Source organism: Pistacia vera, unplaced genomic scaffold (genome assembly GCF_008641045.1).
Source record: "Pistacia vera cultivar Batoury unplaced genomic scaffold, PisVer_v2 Contig117, whole genome shotgun sequence".
NCBI classification, from domain to species: Eukaryota; Viridiplantae; Streptophyta; class Magnoliopsida; order Sapindales; family Anacardiaceae; genus Pistacia; species Pistacia vera.
This window is the reverse complement of record NW_022195215.1, coordinates 512,965-525,571: the sequence shown is the minus strand read 5'-3', so window position 1 is coordinate 525,571 and position 12,607 is coordinate 512,965. Positions and strand designations below refer to the sequence as shown.

Sequence of the window (12,607 nt, the reverse complement as noted above, 5' to 3'; positions counted from 1 at the left end):
GGGATAACATAACGAATGCACTGTGGGCAGCACAGTGGACCATGTCGTAGTTGTTAATGGAGTATATGTGTAAGAATTTTGTAAGGGTTGATAATTAGTACTTTTGTCATATATGTATGAATATGATGTTTTTAAACAGTTGAATAGTACTTGAAATTAAATGGGTTTTGTTTTTTAAACTACGGGTGACAAATTACCAATAAAATATAGTATTATTAAATGTAACTTGATAAATATATATATAATACTACTTATTTTAACAAAATTCACAAAATATTATATTAATAATCATTTATAAAAAAATATATTAATCAAATATTCAACACAAATCAAGGTCAAAATACTCAACCAACACATATTCTAAAAATCCTATTCTCGTAATCATAACCCTATCCATATCCAATCCTATCCCCGAAATTATATCCAAATACTGAACCAAACGCACCCTTCAATATTGTTTTTAAAAAACCAATAATTCATTTTAGCAAAAGAGGCGAGAGGTCAGGAAGTTGAGAGAGAATTAGTGAAATGATATTTTTGTAATAAATTTAACTATAAATGATTAATCTTCATCCGAATTTTCAAAATCAAATAAAAGACATTTAAAGCATACACAAAGACACGCTATACGACAATAGAAAATGTTTTATTCATGAAGTAGAATTTATAAGTGTCATAACAATGTTACTTTCCCACCTCTCGAGCACTCTTTTCTCTTTATGAAATTGAAGACAATCAACCGTATATTAATAAAGAAAAAAGAAAAGGAAACAGTCAAAGGAATATCAAGAGCTTCTAAGCAATCATAACACTATGTCAGGGCCGTCTCTAGAACATTTGTGACCCTAGGCAGGAGTTATCTTTGGGGCCCTCTAATAATTAAACATATATTAAAAAATTATTTCATTTTTTTTTTTTTTTTTTTTTTTTGCCTTTTGAGATGAAAAATCACTAAAGGTAAACAGCAATCGACAGCTAATAAGGTTGGTTGGTGGGGGGTTTTGAGAGTTAGATGTTGGAGAAGTGATGGGTGGTGAAATGGGTGATTTCCAATGCCAAGATTGATAATAAAATCTTGGAAGTCATGGCCCAAAAGGTATCGAGGGCCAGCGATTGGCAGAGTAAACGGATAGGTATGATAGGGGTTTTGGTGAGAGGGCTGAGGGGGGAAGATGGTGGGGTGGAAGGCCAACAATGTCGGGTACATGCCAAAAAGGCTGGAAATGGCTGTAGTGTGGTGGAGTTGGGTTGGGAGATTCATCAAAAATTAGTCAAATCAGGGCTATCAAGTTGGGAAATGATAAAATGATGATTCGGTCGATTTTGTGGAGAAAATCGACCGAACCAAAATTGATAGAAATCATACAAACCACTGGCGACAGAAAGGGCTGAAGATGATTTATGTGAATGTCAATTTGGGGATTGATTAGGGGTGAGTAATTTGAGATATGTAAATGACTATTTAGCCTTCCATGGTTAAAAGAAATTCAAGTGTTTAATTTAGGGGTATAAACTAAATATATAAAACTAGAGGTACAAACTTGCTATTTTGTTAAACTTTGGGTGAGAATATATGTAAAAAGTTTATAAATTTGGGTTTTTATGGCTTTTTTGGAGGGGCCTTTTGGCTTAGATAAGAAATTATAAACCATTTTTATTTTTGTAAATATTCAAAAAAAAAAAAAAAAATTTATAAAAAATTTGGGCCCCCATTTTTTGGGGCCCTAGGCAGGTGCCTCACCTGCCTTACCCTTAAGCCGGCCCTGCTATGAATGACCAATGTTTCGATAGTAATCTCTGGACCAAATCCGAAAAGTACTCCCATTCCAAACCTTCTCCCGTGGTTTTGACCCCATCTTTAGTTGATTTTTCCTCATTTCATCCAGAACAAATAGTACAATACACTTGACATGTTACCATACTCACCAAGTACATGTCTAGTTGCTCGTAACTTCTCCGGCTTAAGACTTAATTTGGCTTGAATTTGGTCCAAAATTGCAGGTCCGCCAGGTGTGCAGCCCAAAAGTTGAGTTCCAATCAGAGATACCTAAAGGTTTGAATACCTCAATAAGTCACTTCTCAATGTTATTTGCGATAAGTTCAGGAACTTCCTTCCCAATATGAATTAAGAGCCCACTCTCACGGATACCCCCAGAAATAGCCCCAGGGCTCAGACACTAATACTGGGGCTGTAGAAACTAGTTCAAATGGGCTTTTCAACACTAGGCACAGGATCGTCACCAATTATAAGAGCAGCCGAGCCATCACCAACACAGGAATGACTAACAGAACATCAACCAGTCTCACTAGGGCCATGCATGCCAACCAAAGTTACCTCAGAGACCACAATAAGAACACGTGCACCTTTATGTTCTCAGCTAGGTCTTTGGCTATGCGTAGTACAGTGCCACCTCACTACAACCTTGTTGATACAACATATTCGCTTAATAGATAAGTCAGGCCTAATAGCTTGACAATTCTATAGTCAATCCCAGGTAAGAATGCACCTATGGTACAACAAATTAAGTGAGTAATGGTGGACTTGGGTTGGCCCCATTCCTCTATTGCCTTATTCGCAGCTTCTTTGCCTAGCTCTGATATTAGCACAGCTGCTTTATCTTGTCTAGCATCCAATGAAGGCGTACTGTATTCGCGCAATACGGGTTTTCTTTCACAAACTCGTTCGTAATATACATGTGTCGTTTTTTTATCAAGTTTTATCACCTGAAATAATTGGAATTCTTGGTTATATTGTTTTTTTTTTCATATATTTTTTATAACAACTCGATAATATTTGCAATACAAAGAGTATGTAGACAAAAAAGGGCGAACGACTTGTACTACCCAAGATTTATCGTAACGACAAGTTGGTACCCAAAAGGTTTGAAATGACAATAGGTACTTTCCGTCATGTTTGTTGTGATTTCTGTTTATTACTGTTTATTAATAGTGAAAAGACTAAAATGCCCTTAAAAGTTTGAATTTTAGTTTTTTATAAATTTAAAAATTCAAAAAACCCCCTAAGTTTACAATTTCACTAAATACCCCAATATATAAAAGTTTTATAAAATAACAAAAACACCCCCCCCGCAAGTGCCAGATTCCGGCCACCACCGCCGAATCTGGCCGGAAAGTTGCGTTACGACACAGACTCGTCGGATCTGTGTCGTAACGTGCCGATCTTTCCTTTTCCGGTCAGATCCGCCACGGATCTTGCCGGAAAAGGCAAGATCTGGCCGTCAAAGCAGCAGCCGATCTGGCCTTTCTGGCCAGATCCGTGGCTGATCTGGCCGAAAGGCCAGATCTACTGCCAGATCTGGCCTTCGACGCCGCAGATGGAGTTTTGCGGCGTCGACGGCCAGATCTAGCTGTAGATCTGGCCTTTTCCGGCCAGATCAGCCACGGATCTGGCCGGAAAAGGCCAGATCAAAGCGTTACGACACAGATCCACGGTCTGTGTCGTCCGCAACTTCCGCCAGATTCCGCGGTGGTGGCCGGAATCTGGCACTTGCCGGTGGGGGGTGTTTTTGTTATTTTAATAAAACTTTTATATATTGGGGTATTTAGTGAAATTTGTAAACTTAGGGGGTTTTTTGAAATTTTTAAATTTATAAAAAACTAAAATTCAAACTTTTAAGGGCATTTTAGTCTTTTCACTATTAATAAACAGTAATAAACAGAAATCACTAACAGAACATGACGGAAAGTACCTATTTGTCATTTCAAAACCTTTTGGGTACCAACTTGTCGTTACGATAAATCTTGGGTATGTATAAGTCGTTCGCCCGACAAAAAATCCTTAAAAATTTTCATCTAAGGGTGTCAAAGTTTCCTCCATCGATGATAATAATTATATAACACTACGTAGAAATTCACGCACTGAGATTTTCATTTACTTTTGTAAATGACATTGAATGTTTTAAATTTAAAAAACATGAAAAATATGCTCTCTTATCCATACTACTATTTATTTATTTATTTATTTATTTATTTTTTTAATATACATAAAGAAATCACTTTTGAACTTCTATTTAAGAAATGATCCCTTTTTTATTTATTTTAATTTTAGCTTCTTTCGAATCTTCTTTTTAGGAAATATGATACGTATATATTGCATGCATTCTCAAATCTAGAGTACACAAAAATTAATTTTTTTTTTTTTAAAATCATTTTAAAAACCTATATGGTAAAGAATATATCTAACAAACCCAGAATCTATTTAATATCTATAAACGAGATAATAGAATGGCTATAAATTTGGAAAGTTATAAAGTAATTAGCAGACAGGAAATATTATATTAAAAAAGAAAAATAGAAGCATTTCTTACACATGCGCTGCATTTTCTTTTTAAGTTCGGTCATGTGCTGGCTATTGGTCATATTGAAATAAATATCTGGAAATTTGCTTTGATCAAAATAACTTGGAGGATTAGCCGTTCCAATTGCAAGGATTGAAGCAGTGCCTTCAGCACGTTGAGCCTTGCGAATTTGATCCACGCTAACCATTTTGCCTCTCAAACAACTATTTTGGTTTTTGAGTTATATTTTTCGTGTTGGTAATTCCTATATATATATATATTCATCATGCATGTTTTACACACATGCATTTTAAAAATGGAAAAAATGCAATACATAAGAAGGCTTGTAAAGTAATTGACATTTGCGATATATTGAATGTAATAAAAATTAAAAAAACGAATAGAAAGTATCTTGCGACTAGAAAAATGGTCTTTCTTGACAGTTGGATGTTGACAGTTTTCAGAATCATTGAAAGTATCTAAAAATCAGTGAAAATTTTGGTTGATTTTTGTTTTTTCACCTATTTCAATTAAAATTGTAAACTAAAGATGTTGATTATTTTTTTAATTACAAGTCCTCCAAAAAACTTGATTACAATTTTATTTTATTATTATTATTATTTTTTTTTTTTGTAGCTCTTACAAAAGATAAAAAAACTACAAAACAACAACGTTATTTCGTGTAAAATAAACACCACAAATTATTATTTGTTCTTCGGTATTATTAAAAATAATATAATTTAACCTTTTATATAAAATAAAATGGGATAATAAAAATTTTCCCTGAGTTTTGTCTAGGAAAAGTTTAATCTTGTAGAATTAGAGGTGGGCAGGGACTAGACCCAACCGAACTTGAGTCTAGGCCCAATTGGGACTGATCCCAATGGGACTAGTCTTAAATGGGTTTGGGACTAGTCTTAAATGGGCCTGGGACCCATGAAAACTTTCAAGGCCAGGACCAGTCCTAGGCCCATAGGACAGGTCCTGGGACTGGCCCTATGGGCCTAAAAATTATCATTTACCCCCTAATTTTTTATCTATTTAGGATTTAATTAAAATTATGTAACGGGTTTATGTAATTTTTTGTGGTGATTTGTAATTTTTTTAATTAATTTGTAAATAAATAATTAAATATAAATAAATAAATGGTTAAATATTAATGACTTAATTCTTAATTGGTAATAAATTTAGGGAGTTTTTAATTTAAACTTTAAAGAGATAATAATAATTTAATTTTAACATAAATATAATATTCACAAAATCACACTTCACAAATAAACAGTTAAATAAATTTAATTTTATTAAATTATTAATTTACATCGTCAACAATATTTACATCTTCCAAATTTGTGTTTCTAAAGAGGTTGAGTTGTTTGGGATCTTCAGGGTGTTGTTGATCTCTTCTGTCTGCATAAGTCCAATCCCGTAAACATGTTATGACTTCAACTATCTTATTGGTTAAAGAGCATCTTCTCTCTTCAACAATGCGGCCACTAATTACAAAATGTTGACTCGGATGCAATTGTCGAAACTATCACAAATAAAATGTCACGTGCCATTTAGGCTACTGTAAGGAATTGACTTGCATTGTGGTTCCACTATTAAAGCACAACCATCTCACATTTCTCCTTCTTGGTCATGTAGGGCATGTCCATTTGTAGGTACCAATGCAGCTCATTTGGTCCAAGTTATCTATACAAGCTGCTACTTCCACCACCACCGCTACCGCATTCCACAAATGTCCAAATGTTTGTTCTATGTTCTTCATCAGAGTCCTGTTGCTTGTCTTTGCTAGAGCTTAATGCTCCATTGAACCTAGTCTGATACAAAGAAAAAAGGCTTTCCAATTTTTTGTCAAAGTCTATCAAATAAGAACTATAGTCATATTGTAAATTATGACCTATCTCAGCAACCATACACTTAAATACACTTAGTTTAAACCTAGGATCTACAATAAGACCTAATCCATATAAGAATGGAATATCCAACCAATATTTCTGGAATTTTTTTTTCCATTGTAACAATAATGTCGCACAAATCTTCATTATATCTATATGTAGCAAAAGTTTTAGAAATTCGAAGTAAAATAGCTAACGCGACATTAGTAGTAGGATAATAAATACCACTTAGTGTAGTAGTGGAATCATAAAAAACTTTAAGAAACGAAAAAAAAGTTTGCAAACTGTCCAATCGGATTTGTTGACGACTTCCTCTGGATAGTTTTTCTGGTTGACGAATACTGTAATTTGTCTTGTGGTTGGTATAGCTTTTTGTAACACATATATGTGGAGTTCCAAAGGACAAGCATGTCCGTACATAACTTCTTTGGTTCAATCGGCGAATCCTCTTGGCGACAATATTTACGAAACTCAGTCCATCTTGAATTGCTACCAACAAGGAATTCGATAGCTACGCTCACCCTTTCAATCCTTGAATGTATAGCTTTTAAACCTGCTTTAACAATCAAATTGATGATGTGGCAAGTACATCTTTGGTGAAAAAATTTGCCTTCACCAGGCAGATCCAATCTCTTTTCAAATAAAGAAATTGTCGAGGTGTTAACAGCTGCATTATCAAACATTAGTGCCACAACTCTCTCAAATAAAAATATTCTTGTAAAACTTCAATAATTGAAAAATAAATAGTATCAGCACTATGTTTTTCATATAATGCTTTAAAACCTATCAATTTTTGTTGTAAATGCCAACTATGATCTAGGTAATGTATTGTGACACTCAAAAAAATTGTTTTTGATCTACCAGCCCATATATCTGAAGTAAGTGCAATAAATAGATTCCTAAAATTTTCAAATTCTTTTTTAAGTTGATCTTTTATTTTATCATAAAGTCTTAGTATGTCTCTTCTAATTGTACCTCTACTAATAGGGGTAAATGCTTGACAAAAAGCATTTTTAATCGTTTCAACAAAATAAGGATTTTCAGATAAAGAAATTGGAGAGTCCGTAGCACATATGAATTTTTCTATACACTCTTGTGCTCTGACTGCATTGTATTGCCATGTTGAGAGAGTTGAGGATTGTGGATTAAAATTAATTTGAGTTTGAATTTACTTATCAGGTCTGGTTGAAGTTGAATCGGAATGGCGGGACTGTTTCATATATCGGGGGTGCTTTTTCTCCAGGTGTCACCATATCGTCGAAGTCTTGTTCTCAGCACGATAATGGTTGGAAAAAAATTGAATTCCCTGCACGTCTCTTCCCCCAACCCATTTGGCTTTGGTCGTTTTGATTTGGTGAAGAATTTCCATACCCGGACACGACCGTCTTTGACGGTCAGGTTGTGTAGTCACAGCTCGCTTGTGTTTGGCTGGACCTAGTTCTGACCGTTTGTGGTTATGAAATTGTAGATACTGTCTCTGGAAATGGTGAAAATGGATCGAACCCTTCCATTTCTTCTGTGGATGGAACATAAAATTCATTTGGGATGATCCTCTGAATGCATAATTTAGGGAATCTATTATAAATTTATAATAAAATAATAAATAATTAAAATTAAAGAAATTGAATAATAATATGAATAATAGATGAAATTGAAAAATGGAAAATATTGAATAATATGAATAAATGTAAATATAAATTGAATTGAAAAGAATTGGAGAATTAGAGTAGAGAGATTTAGAGAATGAGAGAATAGATTGAGAGTTGAGTTGTAAAGAAAATGGAGGTTCTTTTTTTTTTTGTGGGGGGCGGGTGGTGTGGTTGGGTTGTGGGTTTTGGTTGGGGTTGTTTTATAGTTGAGGTTTGGGGGTGGGGAGTGAAAAAAAAAAAAAAAACTTCCCCCTTTGGCCAATGGTCGGATCATTTCAATTTTTTGGTAAAATATCATTTTAACCCTTATTTTTACTTTTATTTCAAAAAAGTTAAGGGGTTTTTTTTTTGATATTTTTAGGGGTCTTTTTAAAAAAGGGGGAAAGGGTTTGGGCCCGGGCCTTGGAGGAGAGATCGAACCAGGGCCTGGGGCCCTCTTCCACGGTCCTGGTTCAGTTTTGGGATCGATCCTAAACCTGGGGTTTTGGGTCCAGTCCCAAATTCCCATCTCAATGTAGAACATTTTAGTAGCGATTTGGTCCATGTCAGTTACATTTTGGTCTTTAAACATAACAAATCTCAAGGACTAAAATATTACTTAAACCAAACCTTAGGAACGGTTACTTAAGCCAATATAAACATATATATAATTTTTGTAGTAAATGTACATCTTGGAGGGGAAAAAGGGAAGTGATTTTTGCATCCCATTCAATTTTTGTAGTATCACAATACATTACCTAGATCATAGTTAGGGTTTACAACAAAAATTGATAGGTTTTAAACCATTATATACTAAACATTGTGCTGACACTATTTATATTACAATTATTGAAGTTTTACAACATTATTTATTATTTGAGAGAGTTGTGGAGTTAACGCTTGATAGTGCAGTTGCTAACACCACGACAATTTCTTTATTTCAAAAGAAATTGGATCTGCTTAGTGATGGCAACTTTTTTCACCAGAGATGTGCTTGCCACATCATCAATTTGATTGTTAAAATAGGTTTAGAAGAAGCTATACATATGACGATTGATAAGGTGGGCGTGGCTATTAGATTCATTGCCGATACAAGATGGAATGAGTATGTCTAATATTGTCGTCAAGAGGAGTCGCTAGCTGAACCAAAGAAGTTATGTTGCAACATGCCTGTTCGTTGGAACTCCACGTACTTGATGTTACAAAAAGTTATGCCAACCGCAAGACAAATTATAGATTTTGTCAACCGGAAGAGCTATCCGAACAAAGTTGTCAACAATTCCAATTAGACAGTTTGCAGTATTTTTTATATATTTCTTAAAGTTTTTGACGATTCCGCTAATACATTAAATGGTATTATTATCCTACTACTAATTTAGCGTTAGATATTTTATTTCAAATTTGTAAAACTTTTGGTAGACATAGAAATAATCCAGACTTACATTTAATTATTTCAGAGATGGAAGCAAAATACCAGAAATATTGGTCAAATATTCCATTCTTATATGGATTAGGTCTTATTGTAGATCCTAAGTTTAGATTACATGTATTTAATTTTATAGTTACTGAGATAGGCCAGCATTTAGAATATGGTTAATATTCTTATTTAATAGAATTTAACAAAAAAAAATTAGAAAGTCTTTTTTTTTTTCTATCAGAATAGGTACAGTGGAACGCTTATCAGAGACGACCAACGGGAAACTGATGAAGACATTCATCAATAGGGATAGAGTATCTGGACATATATGGAACTTAGTACGGGTGGTGGTGAATGTAATAGCTCTAGCGCATACAGACATGGACCAAATGAGCTACAGCGGTATCTTCAAATGGACATGTCCTACATGACCAAGACGGAGAAACACTAGATAGATCTGCTTCAATGGTGAAACCAAAATGCAAGTTGATTCCCCATTGTAAACCAAATGGCACTTGACATTTTATGTGTAATAATTTCCACAATTGCATTCGAGTCAACATTCTCAATTAATAGCCGTATTATTGAAGATAGAAGATGCTCTTTAACCAATGAGATGGTTGAAGTCATTACATGTTTGTAGGATTGGATTCATGGAGATAGAAGACTACAGTACCTGCCTGAAGATCCCGAACTACTCGACCTCTTCAAAAAACAAATTACGACAATGTTAATTAATAATTAAATAAAAACAAATTTATTTAATTGGTTAAGTTTAAATTAAATTTGCACATTGTGAACATTAGGCTAAAATTAAATTATCTCTTTAAATTAAAACCATTATAAATAACCGTTTATTTTATATTTATTTACTAATTAATTAAAATTTTACAAATCACCCCTGATAAATTACAAAAACCCCTTTAAATAATCATTATTACCCCTAAAAATATAAAAAATTAGGGGGCTAAATGAATATTTACCAGGCATGCATAGGACCGGTCATAAACAGGCCATGCCCGGGCCTGAGACCGATTCGAGCCCTCACAAAAGTGACGGGCCCAAGACCCGATCACAATCAATTTGGGCCCAATACCTTAGGGACCCATCCCAAATTGGGTCTGATCCTTGAGCGTCCGGCCTAGGACCGCCTGGGCCCAACTTTGCCCACCTCTAATAGTGAAAGTTATTAAATAAAATTATGTGACCACAAGCTTTTCAAATTTCTAACCTATGTGAAAGTGAAGTGTTTTTTTTTTTTTAATTTGAGTATTGGACTTGCCAAACTGTTAAAAGTTGAATTGAATGAGGTATATTAATTTGGTAGACTCATGGGGTTTCTATAACCATCTAATTTTTGTAATTAGTGGCAGATTTTTCAAGAATGGGAGATACTTAGATTTCGTTAAACCTCATGAGTCATGAGCCCCATTGTCTACCTTCACGCGTGCTCTATCCAACAGGCCAAAATTTCCTGCGTTTGACTCCTCGTCTCCTCCTTATCTGAAACTCGCATACATCCCACGTAAACAGAACTCAGCAAAGGCCAAATTCATTTAAAATTTAATTTAATAAATCAAAAATCAAAATTTATATACAACGATAAGTTCTCATAGGCCACAACATAACATATCGCTCTCTCTTTAGAATTTAGATGTCTTCAGCGCAAATCTAGGGAACTTATCTCTGGAGTTTACTTGACCCTCGCTTTCATCTCAGTTTTCTTTGGAATCTTCTTTAAAAAACCATCTTGGGTTCGTTTTATTTTTTGTTTTAACTTGTTCTTTTGACACTTTTCAATTTTTTTTAATTGTTTTTGAGTCATGAATGCATATTTTGTTTGATTTTTGTTTTGGTTATGTAGGAATTTAATGTTTGTTTTTATGTTTATGAGAGTTGTAGAAAGTTCTAATTTTTAGTTCTTTTGCTATCATTTATTCCGAGATTTGAGATTTTTTGTAAGTACCCTCGCCTGAATAAAGTGGATCATAATCGTAAGAAGAAGATTTTTTCATTTTTCCTCGAATCGCAATTGAACTTTCATATTATTTGATATGTAAAATTACGAAGACCTCCATTTTTTTAATGATATTGCATTTCAATCCCGATTCCTATCCGAGTACCCAAACCCTAGTTTCGGTTTTAGTTATGGGTTCCTGCATCAGAACCAAACTGGTTGGCTCCTAATTTTAAGAATCAGAATCAACTTTGTGAGGGAAGGTTCCGGGTAGGAACTAGAACCAAAGCCTCGGGTACCCGCCAATTTTGGTTTACCCTAAAATCATGCCCACCCCTACAGACAGGTAGTAAAGCCACTCAATCAACTAGGTCAAACCATACCACAAAGTCCATGTCTTCCCATCGAAATCAAACTGACCTCTACAATCATCTTAATTCTTGAAGACCAGATTAGCAAAATTCTAGAAAATAATAGAAGAAATATGTGAAGTCTCACTGGTGAACTACCTGGTTTTCAAGATATATATATATATATACACACACAAATCACTTATTTTTAAGCATACCGGCGTCTGCACGGGAGCAGATTTGCCGATGGATGGAAGGCTGCTGCTCTGTCTGCCATCGAGTTATCGGGTTCACAATAGCATTTTTCTTTTGCAGGTCATTCAATATTTGGTTCAAAAGGACTAGGGAGGGCGAATCGAGTCTCAAATGGGCATCTGATACATGAGGGGGTTCTACCACTCTTCCTTATGGGTGACTGAAAAATGTTCCCTCATTCGACTCACCATCTCTTTCATCTTTGGTCTTCGCTCAGGTAGGTCTTCCTTTTCCCAAGCACACACTAAGAGCACAGTAACGTAAGGCTCAAGACAAGAATACCCTAGAAAATGATCGCAGAGGACATCTTTTAATCTCTGTATATAACATAATATATATTTGTAATTTCTAAAATTCATTTTTAAAGGGCATTGGTCCATTTTGTATACTATGTCAAATAAATCCTATAATCTTCTTAATAATTCAAAGGAATATGCCAACAATTAGATGTTAGGATGGCTATGTTTAATTGAAGAATTGTATGTTTTCAATTCATTGATTTATCACTAAGGAGTTACATCCTTTATATAGGAAGTATACAATCTCCTAAATCCCCTAATTATGTCAATTGCGGATTCCACAATATTTTGTCTGACATAATTAGGAGATTACATAATCTTTAGAATATTCTAAGATCGTATACCTGACATAACTAAAAGATTACATAATATTTACCTGATTACAAAATATTTACACAATATTATGAAAATCTTAACACTCCCCCTCAAGTTGGTGCGTAGATGTCACACATGCCCAACTTGTCTAATACTTGTGAGAAAATACGTTTGGAGACAGCCTTGGTAA

General features: G+C 34.3%; 1 pseudogene; it reads right to left on the bottom strand.

The window, feature by feature from the left end:
• Positions 1 to 389: 389 nt before the first annotated feature.
• On the bottom strand, positions 390 to 4,506 carry LOC116106294 (annotated as a pseudogene).
• Positions 4,507 to 12,607: the final 8,101 nt, after the last annotated feature.